Here is a 14759-nt window from a genome sequence, read left to right as displayed (position 1 = left end):
ATACCTGCACCTGCTAGGCACGGCCATGGGCAACATGGATGTGGCTCTGCCCTGGTTCTCTGCCTCCTGGCTGCTCCCTTCCACATCCCAGGCTGGCACGCAGGAGACCTGGGTGCCTCCTATCCTGGGTCTTAGAGCACTTTCTCCTTATCAGGAATAGCAGCTTGAGCTCCATAGCTTTGCTTTATCCCATAAAACTAGCCTGTACTGGGGAGAGTTCAGAAGCACAGAGAAGTCTTCCTGATTCTTTCTCCCCAAAACCTCTACCACATCACTCACAAAGGCACAGGCCCATGCACAATGTCCAGCCAACACAGAGGAAGCTGTTGCTAGTGTGAGAGCATCAGTCCTCACTGTCAGTCCTCACTCAGAAAGGAAACTGAGGCCTGGTGACCTGTTACCCAGCATGTGATAGAGATGGAGCCAGAAGCCAGGTCCCCTGACCCAGGCCAGACCTCTTCTTGCTGGAGTCCCTGTGGATGAACTTCTGCTGTCCAGGGCTGAGACCTTGCTGCCCAGCTTAAGTCACTGGACCAGGCTTCTCCCCTTGCTCCAGTCTCCATCCCCCTCCATTCTCCTTCTGCCCCACTCCCAAAGGCTTTTACTTTTCTCCAAAGGTAGTTGGAGACGTTGAATACAGCAGGCAAGAGACAGCCTCAGCATCCACATCTTCACTCACCACAGGCATCTGAGAACTTGCTTTTGGGATGGGGATGGAGCACCATGTTTCAAAGAAGCAACTAAGGCCTGGGGGCAGGGAGGAAACTTGGCAAGTCAAGGTCAGGCTTCAGGCTTCCTGACATCCAAGACCCATGCTTTCTCCCCAGCCTTGCCTGACTCCCCAGCCCCAGATTCCCTTTGAGCAAACAGGTACCCACAGGCACTGCTGGGCCCCTCTCCCTCCTTTCTGAGCCCCCTTCTCTCTTCCCAAAGTTACTGAGCACGTGCTGTAGCTGGGGCTCTGGGCTAAGCAGCAGTATGAGGTCTCATTAAAGTGCCCACCAATCTCCTGAGCAGGAATGGCCACGTAATTTGCAGATCCCATTGCAAAATAAAAATTCACAACCCTTTGTTAAAAAAAAATTATTAAGAATTTCAATGGCTGGGGTGGTGGCTCACGCCTGTAATCCCAGCACTTTGGGAGGCCGAGGCAGGTGGATCACTTGAGGTCAGGAGTTTGAGACCAGCTTGGCCAACATGGCAAAACTCTGTCTCCACTAAAAATACAAAATTTAGCCAGGTATGGTGGCGCATGCCTGTAGTGCCAGCTACTCGGGAAGCTAAGGCATGAATCACTTGAACCCGGGAGGCAGAAGTTGCAGTGACCCAAGATAGCGCCACTGAACTCCAGCCTCGGACAGAGACAGACTCTGTCTCAAAAAAATAAAAATAAAAATTCGAGACAGCAATGGCAGAGCATCAAACCAAGTGTGTCCTGCCCCTCCATACACAGGGTTTCTGTGAAGTTGGCCCTGCCTCTGAGGCAGGTCCTAATATCATCTTTCAGCTGCTGAGAAATAAATAAACCAATAACCTTCACAAGTTAACACAACTAGGAAAGAGATAGGACTGAGACTGAGACTGAATCCCACACCCTACAGCCATCCATGAGACTCAAACCCACACCCCACAGCCATCCATGAGACTCAATCCCACACCCCACAGCTGTCCATGAGACTGGTTATGAATCTGTGGCACTTGAGTGTGTCCAGATGGGAATAGTTTTGTTTGTCACCTGGGTTATCATGGACGTATGCCAAGGTGATTCTGTATTAAAACAAATCAACCCATAATCTATACTACTCTTGTCCTGAGGGGATCAATAGGGAGTAGCCAGTGGGGAGGAGATAAAAAGACCACATGGGGTCATTACACAAGGAAAAGAAAAATTAACCCTTAAAAAAAAAATATATATATATATATGGAGCTGGGTGCAGTGGCTCACTCCTATAATCCCAGCACTTTGGGAGGCCAAGGTGGGTAGATTGCCTGAGCTCAGGAGTTCGAGACCAGCCTGGGCAACATGGTGAAACCCCATCTCTACTAAAATACAAACAATTAACCAGGTATGGTGATGCACATCTGTAATCCTAGCTACTCAGGAGGTTCAGGCAGGAGAATTGCTTAAACTCAGGAGGTAGAGGTTGCAGTGAGCCGAGTAGCACCGTTTCACTACAGCCTGGGTGACAGACAGAATCTCTGTCTCAAAAAATATATATATTTTTTATATATATATATATGGAGGCTGTCATTTCTTTCTTTCCAAATCACATTCTGAGGGTAGCCCAGGGATACCCTCCCAAGCCCAGATCTTAGGAGGGGATGAGGCCATGGGAAGGAGCTGTGCCCAGTGACTTAGGGGGAAAGCTGCATTTTCCTCATCTTTCCAGAAGGGGGAACCCAGGCTGGCTAGTGTGACCTGGGAGTGGTTCTGAGCAGTTTGGCCAAAGGCACTGGCATTCCCAGCCATGGGGCTTACCTTCTAGTGTTCTGCTTTCTTCTAGAAGTACTTTTCCTCTTGCCGAGATCCAGGTCCTGGGCAAAATGAGAAAGAAAGGGAAGGAAAGAGGGACAGAATGAGCTCCAAAGGGAATGGATTCCCTGAAGCAGGACTGGGCACCTTTTTTGCAGAGAGGCCAGCCTCTTGCCAAATGGGACAGGTTTGCAGCTGAGGCCCTGGATGGACGAGTGCCCTTCACTGAGACAGGCAGTAGTAGAGACGGGAAAGAGGAGGCAGGAAGGTGCAGGTCAGCACTGAGAAGAGGCTGCAGTAGAGCCATGACCTGGAGCTACCACAGGACGCAAAGGGTAGGCGGTGCACAGAGCAAGGTGAGGAGCCTCTGGTGCCTCTTCCAAGCCATTGAGGATGAGCTGGATTCTTCCAGACATGAAAGGAGCAGGAAGGTCTCCTAGGAAGAGGGAATGGTCTGGCAGACAGAAGGAGGCAGTGTATGAGTCAAATGCTTTTGGGGGGAAATGTGGGCAGCTAGGAGAGGCTGGAGCCAGAGGTGACTATGGGCAGTGGCACAAGCAGAGTCATGGAGACTGGGAGAACCCATAGCCACCCAAGACAGGCCCACATGGCCGGACGGTCAGGGAGGAAGCAGCAAGTGCAAAAGACAGAAAAAGAGGTTTGGGTGAGCATGGGAAGCTCAAGTGCCACGCTGAGGAGCTTGGAGGTGATTCTGTTGGAAAAGGGGAAACCTCCCATTGCCTAGCTGAAGAGATTTAAGTGGGGAAATGGTACAAACACAGCTATGCCATGGAAAGAGGAACACTTAGATGTGACAAGAAAGACAAGCAACAAGGACATGCGTCAGGAGGGCCAGGAGGAAACGCGACCCAGGAGGATAGCGTGCGTGTTGGCTTGATGAGTGGCTCTCCTTTCCTCCCCAGACAGGGGCAGGACAGGGCGAAGGCTGGTTTAGGGGAGGGTGTGAATGGGTGATAAATTAATCTCAACTATTGACATGGGGTGAAGGGAAGAATTTCTGTTTGTAATCCAGAGGATGGTGGAAAAGAATACCCCTCACTTGTAACTTATAGATGTTGTTAAATATATTGAAAAATACATCTGGGTTGAGATCCAGTTAGAAGGATTCCAGGGAACAATCCTGCTTTGTGAATTGTATCATCCCAGAGTGGGAGTTACTTCAGGTTTTTCATTGTGCTTCAGTGCTCTAGCACCCGCGAGTCAGTAACCATGAGCATGGCATCAGAACTGACATGACCCATGTGCACCTTGCATTTCTCTTTAGCAGTATTTCTAGATACAAATTTTCCCAGTAGGAAAACTGAAGATTGTAATAAGCTTCCCTGTCCCGCACAGATGTGTGTGGATTTAGGTTTTGCAGACTTTGCGGGCTGGTTACATCCCCTTTATCAATCAGAGATGCTTGCCTTTATGACATTAAAACAAATGAAAAACGCTTTATTCTCAAACATAAGATTATCTCTTCATAAAGTTATTGCCCTTTTAAAGGCTTTTAAGGATGCCATTTATTCTCTCCAACATGTACTCTTAAGCTAAATGTATGTGTGGTTTTTTTTTCTTATAACAAGGACCAATCATTCTTGTTCTAGTTTGTCTATTCATCACCTTGCAACAGCTCTAACCAAAGTCCATCAAGCAACCATTTCTCAAAAGAATCTCCAGCAGATCCTCTTTCACTGGGAAACATCTCCTGGAGGTTAGAGTTACCGGTAAATTCCAAAAATAGATAATAAATGAGATAATAGAATCTGGGTTGTCACCTCTTGTCCAATGGGATTATCCGATGTCTAATCATGGACAGATTGTGATTTATGTGATTGTAGACGGGGCATTAATCCGATTCAAGAGGGAATCCAGTCAGATTTTCATCTGCTCCGAATGTGTAATTGGTTTGGAGGCAGGAGAAAAGCAGCTTGTACCAGATTTTGCCGCATCACTGTGATGAGGTCTATTTTGATCAGCTTGAGTTATGGACAATATAAATTATTTATAGCAGCTTTAGACATGCCTTATACTTGTAAAGACCTTCAGAACAAAGTAATAATGCTCCTCTTGCCGTTGGAGGAATGAATCTTATTCAGCTAAATGCCGGCACCCACAGCTTATAAAAATCAAGAGGGAGAAAAGATTAATGGCCTATAGGTCCATCACCAAATACTGACCAAACATCACAAGAGTCAAGAGGTTGAGCGAGGCCCAGGAGAGGAGGCCAACTGCTGTGTGAAGAATGGTCCTGGCCCTCAAGGAGTTTCACTCTGACTGAGAAGACCCAGATTCAGGAAAGCACAGGCAACCACGTAAGGCAGTAAGCAAGGAGAATTCCACAGGAACTAGACAAGCTTCCTGAAGGACTTGGAGTTGGAGTTGGGTCTTAAAAGGTGAGAAGGCTTCAAATGTGGCCTGTGTAGGAGGAGGAAGAGTGCTGGGAGAAAAGGCAGGAATGCAGGCATGCTGTGGACACAGGGAGGTCCCTGGGTTAGAGTGGAGGGTAAGGGAAGGTGCTGTCATTTACTAAGCAACCGCTATGTGCTGGGTGCTGGCTGGGACTGCATTTATCTCATTCGGTCCTCACATACCAGCAGAGTGCTTTTGGCTAAAAGAAAACCCTGCTAAAAGTGGCATTAGGCTGGAGCAATGACTCACGCCTGTAATCCCAGAACTTTGGGTGGCCAAGACAGGTGGATCACTTAAGGCCAGGAGTGTGAGACCAGCCTGGCCAACATGCAAAACCCTGCCTTTACTTAAAAAAAAAAAAAAAAAAATTAGGGCATGGTGGTACATGCCTGTGGTCCCAACCACTCAGGAGGCAGAGTCAGGAGAATTGCTTGAACCTGGGAGGCATAGGTTGCAGTGAGCTGAGATGGCGCCACTGCAGTCCAGCCTGGATGACAGAGTGAGACTCTGCCTCCAAAAAAAAGAAAAAGAAAAAAGAAAAAGAAAAAAGAAAAAAAAAAGTGGCATTAACCAGGAATGAGTTGGCTCAAACAACAAGCACTGAGGTAGGGCAGACCCCAGAGATGAATGACTCAGTGACTCAGTGATGTCAACAGGTCATTTTTATTTTTCTGCCCTACTGTCCACAGATGCAGTCTCATTTTAAGGATGGTTCTTGTGGTCATAAAATGGCTGCCAAAATACCCAGGACCATATGCTCCTGTGGAGAAGCTGGCTTCTTTTCAGAATCCCCCAGGAAACCTCTTTTCTGTTCCATTAGCCCAAATTGGCTTAGATGTGCCATTTCTGAACCATCACTGGCAAAGAATTGGGATCATCTTATTGGCTTAGACCAGTCAGCACAGGTACATGCACTCTACCAGTAGGTGCTAATAAATGTTCAAGAACTGGTTCTCTGCGGCCGGGTGCAGTGGCTCATGCCTCTCATTCCAGCACTTTGGGAGGCTGAGGCAGGTGGATCACTTGAGGTCAGGAGTTTGAGACCAGCCTGACCAACATGGTGAAACCCTGTCTCTACTAAAAATACAAAAATTAGCTGGGCGTTGTGGTGCACGCCTTTAATCACAGCTACTCTGGAGGCTGAAACAGGAGAATTGCTTGAACCCTGGAGGCGGGGGTTGCAGTAAGCTGAGATCATGCCACTGCACTCGGCCTGGGGGACAGAGCAACATTCCGTCTCAGAAAAAAAAAAAGAAAAAAAAATGCAATGGCTGGTCAGGCATGGTGGCTCACACCTGTAATCCCAGCACTTTACAAGGCCGAGACGGGTGGATCACTTGAGTCCAGGGGTTCAAGACCAGCCTGGGCAACACGGAAAAACCCCATCTCTTAAAAAAATACAAAAATTAGCCACCACAAAAATTAGCCTGGCATGGTGGCACACACCTGTAGTCCCAGCTACGGGAAGCTGAGGCAGGAGGTTAGCCTGAGCCTGGGAGGCAAAGGTACAATGAGCTGAGATCACACCACTAAACTCCAGCCTGGGTGACAGAGACTCTGTCTCAAAAACAACAACAACAAAAATGCAATGGCTGTTTATTATTTATGACACAGGAGTTGATACCCTTACAAGCCTTAATGTGTTAAGAACTCAAATATCAATAGGAAAGTGATAAATGCTAATACTAATGGAAAAATGGGCTAGAAAGAAAAAATATGATCAATTACACATAAAAACCTGTAGTTTCGTTAGTTATATTAATTATCTATGCTGCATAACAATTACCACAAACTCAGTGACTTAAAATAACACCCATTCATTATCTCACAGTTCTATAAATCAGAAGGCTGGGTGGCTTCACCACTTTCTCTGCTCAGGGTGTCACAGGGCAGAAATTGATGTGTTAGCTGGGCTGCATCCTCAGATGGAGGCTTGGCTAGGGAAGGATCTGCCTCCAAGCTCTTTCAGACTGGTGGCAGAATTCATTTTCTTGCAGCTTCATTTCATGACAGCTTGCTTCTTTAAGGTCACAGTGAGTTTCTGCTGCCTTGAGTTTCTAATGCAAGGAGGCCTTTGAAAGGACTCGCCTGATTAGGTAAGGCCCACCCAGAATAATGTTTTTATTAACTCCAAGTCAATTCATTAGGAACTTTTATTACATCTACAAAATCTTTTCACTTTTGGAATATTCTATTCTTGTTTCTAAACAAGTCATAGACATTCCAGTGGGGGTATTACCCAAAGATGTGACATTGGGGGTCACTTCGGGGTGTGTTCACCACATAAAAATCAAAGGAAAGCAAATTAAAGCATCGTGAACTGCTATTTTCAGTCTCTCACACTGGCAAGGATTTTTTTTTTAAACCCCAAACCTGAAAATTCCCAATGTTGGTAGACTGTGGGAAAATTGCCCCTTTCATAGCTTGTTACAAGGAGTGTCAAATGATACAACATTCTGAAAAGCAGTATGGAAAAATTTGCCAAAGCCTTAAAACTCTAATCTCTTTGACCCAGCAAACCTTCGGCTAGAAATTATCCTATGGAAGTACTTATGAATAATATACACAAACATTTAACCACGGGATTCTACACTGAAGCTTTCTTTCTTTTTTTTTTTTTTTTTTGAGACAGGGTCTCACTTGATCGCCCAGGCTGGAGTGCAGTAGCGTGATATTAGCTCACTGCAACCTCCACCTCCCAGGTGCAAGGAATTCTCATCACCAGTCTCTGGAGTAGCTGGGACTGCAGGTGTATGCCACTACACATGGTTAATTTTTGCTTTTTTTTTTTTTTTTTTGAGACAGAGTCTCGCTTTGTCACCCAGGCTGGAGTGCAGTAGTGTGATGTCGACTCACTGCAAGCTCCACCTCCCGGGTTCACATCATTCTCCTGCCTCAGCCTCCCAAGTAGCTGGGATTACAGGCGCTCACCACCATGCCCGGGTAATTTTTTGTATTTTTGGTAGAGACAGGGTTTCACCGTGTTAGCCAGGATGGTCTCGATCTCCTGACCTCGTGATCCACCCGCCTCGGCCTCCCAAAGTGCTGGGATTACAGGCGTGAGCCACCGTGCCCAGCCAATTTTTTTATTTTTACAAAATACAAAAGATAGGTTTTCGCCATGTTGTCCAGGCTGGTCTTGAACTCTTGGCCTCAAGTGATCCACCTGCCTTGGCCTCCCAAGTGCTGGGATTACAGGTGTGAGCCACTGTGCCCAGCCTGAAATCTCTTTTCTAAGCACTGAGAACATAGCCTGGAACAAGAGACATAAATCCCTGCCCTGCCTCATGGAAGAGGAGGGTCTGGGACAATCTGTGAGACCGGGGATGGTATCAATCTCCCCTCCTATCTCTCCACAGAACTAGCAGAGGAGAGCAAGTTCGACCCTGAGCTACTGAACCATAAAGTCTTCAGGTGCCCTGGAAAAAAAGCCATCCAAGGGCATTAGAGGGAAAGACAGACATCCACTGAGACTTCACTTAGTGTCTCTTGGGCACCTGCAGGTGCCTCGGCATCAGAGAAAGTTCTGGTGTCCATTTCTATCCCTGGGTATATTGGAAAGATATGCATGTTTTATTAAGCTCAGAATAATACTTCAATATTTGTATATAAATCCAAAGCTTCACTTCAGCATTATGAAGGCTAGCGAGATGCAAGACTAATTTGATAATGTAGGCAAATTCCTTTGCCATTAATCCCATGAATCATACATGTCTCCTCTAAGAGCCTGAAATATGAATATTTTAGTACAAGTGAAATATCAATAAAATAAAGTAAAGTCTCACTAATTGGGACAAACCAGGAGAAGTCAGACTACATTAGAAAATATTTTAAACTCGAGGTCACTCTTTTTATAGTACATACATATCTATATGTAGATTGTTAAACATCCATAAAATTAACAAAGTGTATGAGTCATTGTCAAATAGCTGCTTTCACACAGAGATAAAGAGCCTGGGAATTTAAAAGCTTAGTTGTTAGTACACCTATGGATGCAGCTAATGTCTGAAAGAACAGTTTTGGAAAACGATTACAATGGCTGTCTTCATTCCAGTTGGGATGCTTAATGTAAGTTTTCAGCTTGTAAACTGTGAACTGTAGAGTCCACCAACTTGTAATTGTCACATTTTGCAGGGCAGGGGAATCCCCTACTTTCCCAAGTGTGAATTACTTGGATTATGTCAGTACCTTAAATTAGCAAGGACTCCTTTTGTTATTCAACTTTTATTTTAGATTTGGGGTAGGTACATGTGCAGTTTTGTTACATGGGTATATTGCTTGATGTTGAGGTTGGGGGGGTACAACTGATCCCATCACCCAGGTAGTGAGCACAGTACCCAACAGTTGTTCAACCCTTCCGTCCCGCCCTCCCTGCCCCATAGTAGTCCGCACTGTGTATTACTGCCATCTTTATGAAGGACTCCTGTTAAAATTTTATTTTATTTTTTTGAGACACAATCTCGCTCTGTTGCCCAGGCTGGAGTGCAGTAGTGCGATCACAGTTCACTGCAGCCTCGACCTCTCAGGCTCAGGTGGTCCTCCCACCTCTCAGGCTCCCAAGTAGCTGAAACCACAGGTGCACATCACCACACCCGGAGGACTTTTGTAATTTCTGTAGAGACGGGGTTTTGCCCTGTTGCCCAGGCCGGTCTCGAGCTCCTGGGTTCAACTGATCCACCCCCCTCAGCCTCCTGAGTAGCTGGGACCACAGGTGCTCGCCTCACTGTGTTGCCCAAGCTGGTAACTACTGAGTGAGGTTATGAAAGACTGCAGCTTTGGCCAGGCACAGCGGCTCACGCCTGTAATCCCAGCACTTTGGGAGGCCGAGGTGGGCGGATCACGAGGTCAGGAGATCGAGACCATCCTGGCTAACACGGTGAAACCCCGTCTCTACTAAAAATACAAAAATTAGCTGGGCGTGGTGGCAGGCGCCTGTGGTCCCAGCTGCTCGGGAGGCTGAGGCAGGAGAATGGTGTAAACCTGGGAGGCGGATCTTGTAGTGAGCCCAGATCAGGCCACTGCACTCCAGCCTGGGTGACTTTAGCCTGGGTGACACAGCAAGACTCCGTGTCAAAAAAAAAAAAAGAAAGAAAGAAAGAAAAAAGAAAAAGAAAAGAAAGACTGCAGCTTTATCCTGGTCTCCTCACTCCCCATCCCCTTTCTGTCTTTACTCTGAAAGAAGTCGTATGGAGAGGTCCATGTGGTAAAGAATTAAAGCCTCCTGCCACAGCCACATGAGTGAGCTTGGAATGAGACCTCCTGTCTCACTCGAGTCCTCAGAGACCACAGCCCTGGCCAATGTTTTCAATGCAACCTCATGAGAGCCAGAACTACCCAGCTAAGCCACTCCATGAATCCTGACCCTCACAAACTGTGTATGATAATAAATGTTTCAAGCTGCTAAATTTGAGGGTAATTTGTTATACAGCAATAGATAAATAATAAAACATACAACCCCACACATTTCTCACCTAAACCCTGTGAGAGGCCAGGCGCAGTGGCTCTCGCCTGTAATCCCAACATTTTGGGAGGCCAAGGCAGGCAGATTGCTTGAGACCAGGAGTTCGAGACCAGCCTTCGCCAATGTGGCGAAACCCTGTCTCTACCAAAAATACAAAAATTAGCTGGGCATGGTAGTATACACCTGTACTCCTAGCTACTTGGGAGGCTGAGGCATGAGAATTGCTTGAACCCAGGATACAGAGGTTGCAGTGAACCGAGATCACACCACTGCACCCCAGCCTGGGTGACACAGCAAGACTAGGTCTAAAAAAAAAACCAAAAAAACAAAACCCTATAAAGAAGGTATTAGCCTCACTCTTTCTTTTTTTCCTGTCTTTTTTCTTTTTTTGTTTTTGAGACAGGGTCTGGCTCTGCCACCCAGGCTGGAGTACAGTAGTACAATCATAGCTCAGGGTAGCCTCGACTTCCTGGGCTCAAGTGTTTCTCCCACCTCAGGATCCAGAGTAGCTGAGACTACAGCCACACGCCACCAAGCCCGGTTAATTTTTGTAATTTTTGTAGAGACACGGTTTCGCCATGTTGCCCAGGCGAGTCTCGAACTCCTGAGCTCAGGCAATCCACCCACCTCTACTTCCCACAGTGCTGCTATTGTAGACATGAGCCACTACACCCAGGCTAGCCTCACTTTTTTCTCAGTGAAGACACAGAAAATCAGTGAGATTAAGGAACTGTTATAAAACTTCTCAGCTTAACACAGAAAAAACTGGATACAAACCCAGGTCAGGCACCTGCTATCTCTGAAAAAACAAAATAATCACACTTCTCTTGCTCAAATAATCTTACCATTAAAGTCTGTCACTCTGTTATCATTTGGGATTTCAACATCTGGTAATAATAAGAGTAGTAATTATTAAAAATATACCATGGGAAGCTGTTTGTGTAACCCATAAATGTTCGAGGTTTCACGGTCATGATTTGCAAATAGAGACATGACAACATGTGGGAAGGGAAGAGATAACTTGAAAGGAGAATCGGAAAGGGGCACAGTCAAAATCATCTGTGGTTATTTTTAGCACAAGGAAAGAACTGTTGGCAGACATTGCTGAAAAGGTAGGTCCATTTTCATCTGCGGTATTTAGAAAGGCACAATGTCATTGCAAAATAATTGCTTATTGAGAACACAAACAGGCCTTGAAAATATGAAGCAGGTTTTAGAAATACAGACCCATTTCTACGTGGCCCGTACAGAAATGGCCGAAGGGGTCACCCAGAAGCAGCGCCCTGGGGTCAGATCTCCATCAGCTTCCAAATGGTTAGTAGCAACAGCGGGTCTGCTGTGCACACGCAGCTTCCAAACACATCCCTGCACCTCCTGCCTATTCAGAAGTTCTGGAGCCGCTATAGAAAGCAGTGTAATTCGAGCCATGCAGATGGATAATAGAGAGAACTGCAGGGTGCACGTTAAATTAGGTGTAAAGCAGCAGTTTTCATTCATGGAATCCTGAAACTCTGGTGGGTCAAGGTTGGTGTGTGAGACACATTACAAGGCCTTTGTAATTATTAACAGCTAAGGCACTGGCCTTTTCAAATGATTTACCTTTTGTTTTTAAAGACAATGTAAAAGAGAGAATTTATCATAACATCCCTCACCCTCACAGGATACGTGTATCTTGTGTATCCGTTTTATTGAGATAAAATAAATAAATAACATACATCCTATGCAATGTACCCATTTAAAGTGTATAATTCAACGGCTTTTAGCATATTTACAGAGTTGCATCACCATCACCACAATCAATTTTGGGATGTTTTCCTCATGTCCAAAAGAAAGCCCGTGCCCATTAGCAGTCACTCCCCATCCCTCCATCCATCCTCCCAGCCCGAAGCACCACTCATCTACTTTCTGTGTCTATAGATTTGCCTATTCTGGATATTTCACAAAAATGGAATACAATATGTTGTCTTTCGTGACTGGATTCTTTCACTTAAATTGTTTTCGGGGTTCATCTATGTGGTAGCATGCATCAGTACTTCATTCCTTCTTATTACTGAATTAAAATATTCTGTTGTATGAATATAACACATTTTGCTTATCTATTCATCAGTTGCTAGACTTTTGGGTTATTTTAACTTTTTGGCTATTCTGGATAATGTTGCTATGGATATTTGGGGTTTTCATGGTCATTGTTGTTGTTGTTGTTGTTTTTGAGATGGAGTCTTGCTCTGTCGCCCAAGCTGGAGTGCGGTGGCGTGATCTTGGCTCACTGCAACCTCCGCCTCCCAAGTTCAAGTGATTCTCCTGCCTCAGCCTCCTGAGTAGCTGGGATTATAGGCATGCACCACCACACCTGGATAATTTTTGTATTTTTAGTAGAGATGGGGTTCTGCTATGTTGTCCAGGCTGGTCTCGAACTTACGGGTTCAAGTGATCCGCCCACCTTGACCTCCCAAAGTGCTGGGATTACATGCATGAGCCACCACGCCCGGCCTGCTATGGACATTTGTGTGCAAGTTTTAATGGGACATATATTTTCAATTTTCTTAGATGTATACCTAGGAGTAGAATTGCTGAGTCATATGGTAACGCTATGTTTAACATTTTAAAGAACTGCCAGACTGTTTACCAAAGCAGCCGCACCATTTATGTGGGTTCCCCAGCAATGTATCAGGGTACCAATTTCTCTACATCCTTGACAATACTTTGCTGGGAGACATGGGGTGATAGGGGTGTGATGGCTAAAGGGTCAGAGGTTTCTCTCTGAGGTGATGAAAACATTCTCAGACATTGTGATGATGGTCATACAACTCTTCGAATATACTAAAAATCATTGATTTATATACATTAAATGGGTAGCTTGTATGGCTTGTGAATTATATCTTAATAAAGATTATTTAAAACAATCAATCAAACAAAAGCAGCAAATGCCAGAGGGGTAAGGAATGGGGAGAGAGAAGTGCAGGCCAATCTGAGGTTTTATAAGTGCATCTGCTCATCTGGTCATCCACTCATTCATTTTTTCATTCATGAAGTATGCATTGAGTACCTGCAGGTACCAGACATTGTTCTAGGTGCCAGGGATACAACAGTGCATAGAAAAAGTCCTGGCTCTGAAAAATTAAACATAGTAAGGGAATGGAAGAAATATGAAAGGTGGTCAGGAAAAGCCTATTCCAGGGGCTATAGTAGTATTGAAGCTAAGAACTGAATGAAGAGTGGCAGCAGATCACGTAGAAGATCTGGAGCAAAAGCATTCTAAACAGAAAGAACAAGTACAAAGGCCCTCAAGGTAAGACCATGCTTTTTTTTTTTTTTTTTTTTTTTTTTAAGGCAGGGTCTTACTCTGTTGCCCAAGCTAGAGTACAGTGGCACAATCCTAGCTCACTGTAACCCTGAACTCCTGGGCTCCAGCGATCCTCCCACCTCACCTTCCCAAGTAGCTAGGCCCACAAGTGCACACTACCATGCCTGGCTAACTTTTTGTAGAGATGGGGTTTTGCCATGTCGGCCAGGCTGGTCTCTAACTCTTGGCTTCAAGTGATCCTCCCATCTCAACCTCCCAAAGTGCTGGGATTATAGGCATGAACCATCACACCTGGCCTAATATTATTATTATTTTTTTTTGAGCCATAGTCTCGCTATGTCGCTCAGGCTGGAGTGCAGTGGCATGATCTTCGCTCACTACAACCTCTGCCTCCCAGGTTCAAGTGATTTACCTGCCTCAGGCTCCCTAGTAGCTGAGAGTACAGGCAAGCAAGTGCCACCATGCCTGGCTAAATTTTTGTATTTTTAGCAGAGATGGGATTTTGCCATGTAACCTCAAGTGATCCACCCACCTTGGCCTCCCTAAGTGTTGGGATTATAGGCATGAGCCACCATGCCCAGCCTGATATTCTAAATACATCACATAAGAATATATGTTGCTTTTTGGCTAGGGGCGGTCGCTCATGCCTGTAATACTAGCAATTTGGGAGGCTGAGGTGGGTGGATCACTTGAGGTCACATGGCGAAACCCTGTCTCTACTAAAAATACAAAAAATTAGCTGGGTGTGTTGGCATGCACCTGTAATCCCAGCTACTCAGGGGACTGAGGCGTGAGAATCGCTTGAACCTGGGAGGCGGTGGTTGCAGTGAGCCGAGATCGTGCCACTGCACTCCAGCCTGGGTGAGACAGCGAGACTCTGTCTTAAAAAAAATAACAAAAAGAATATATATTCCATTTTAAATTTTCTAATTTTTTGGATGGTTGTTTTCCTATGAGTTGGAAATACTGCGGTGAGTGCTTAGTCTGTCAACAAATACCATATTCTTTTAGCACAGCTATACTGTTATTGCATTAAAAAACACAATTAAAAACAGAATAATTCACATTCCACTGGATTATTGTTCAGGCCTGCATATCAGCCCAGC

This window comes from Rhinopithecus roxellana, chromosome 5, assembly GCF_007565055.1.
Source record: "Rhinopithecus roxellana isolate Shanxi Qingling chromosome 5, ASM756505v1, whole genome shotgun sequence".
Taxonomy (NCBI): domain Eukaryota; kingdom Metazoa; phylum Chordata; class Mammalia; order Primates; family Cercopithecidae; genus Rhinopithecus; species Rhinopithecus roxellana.
This window is presented reverse-complemented; position numbering follows the sequence as displayed.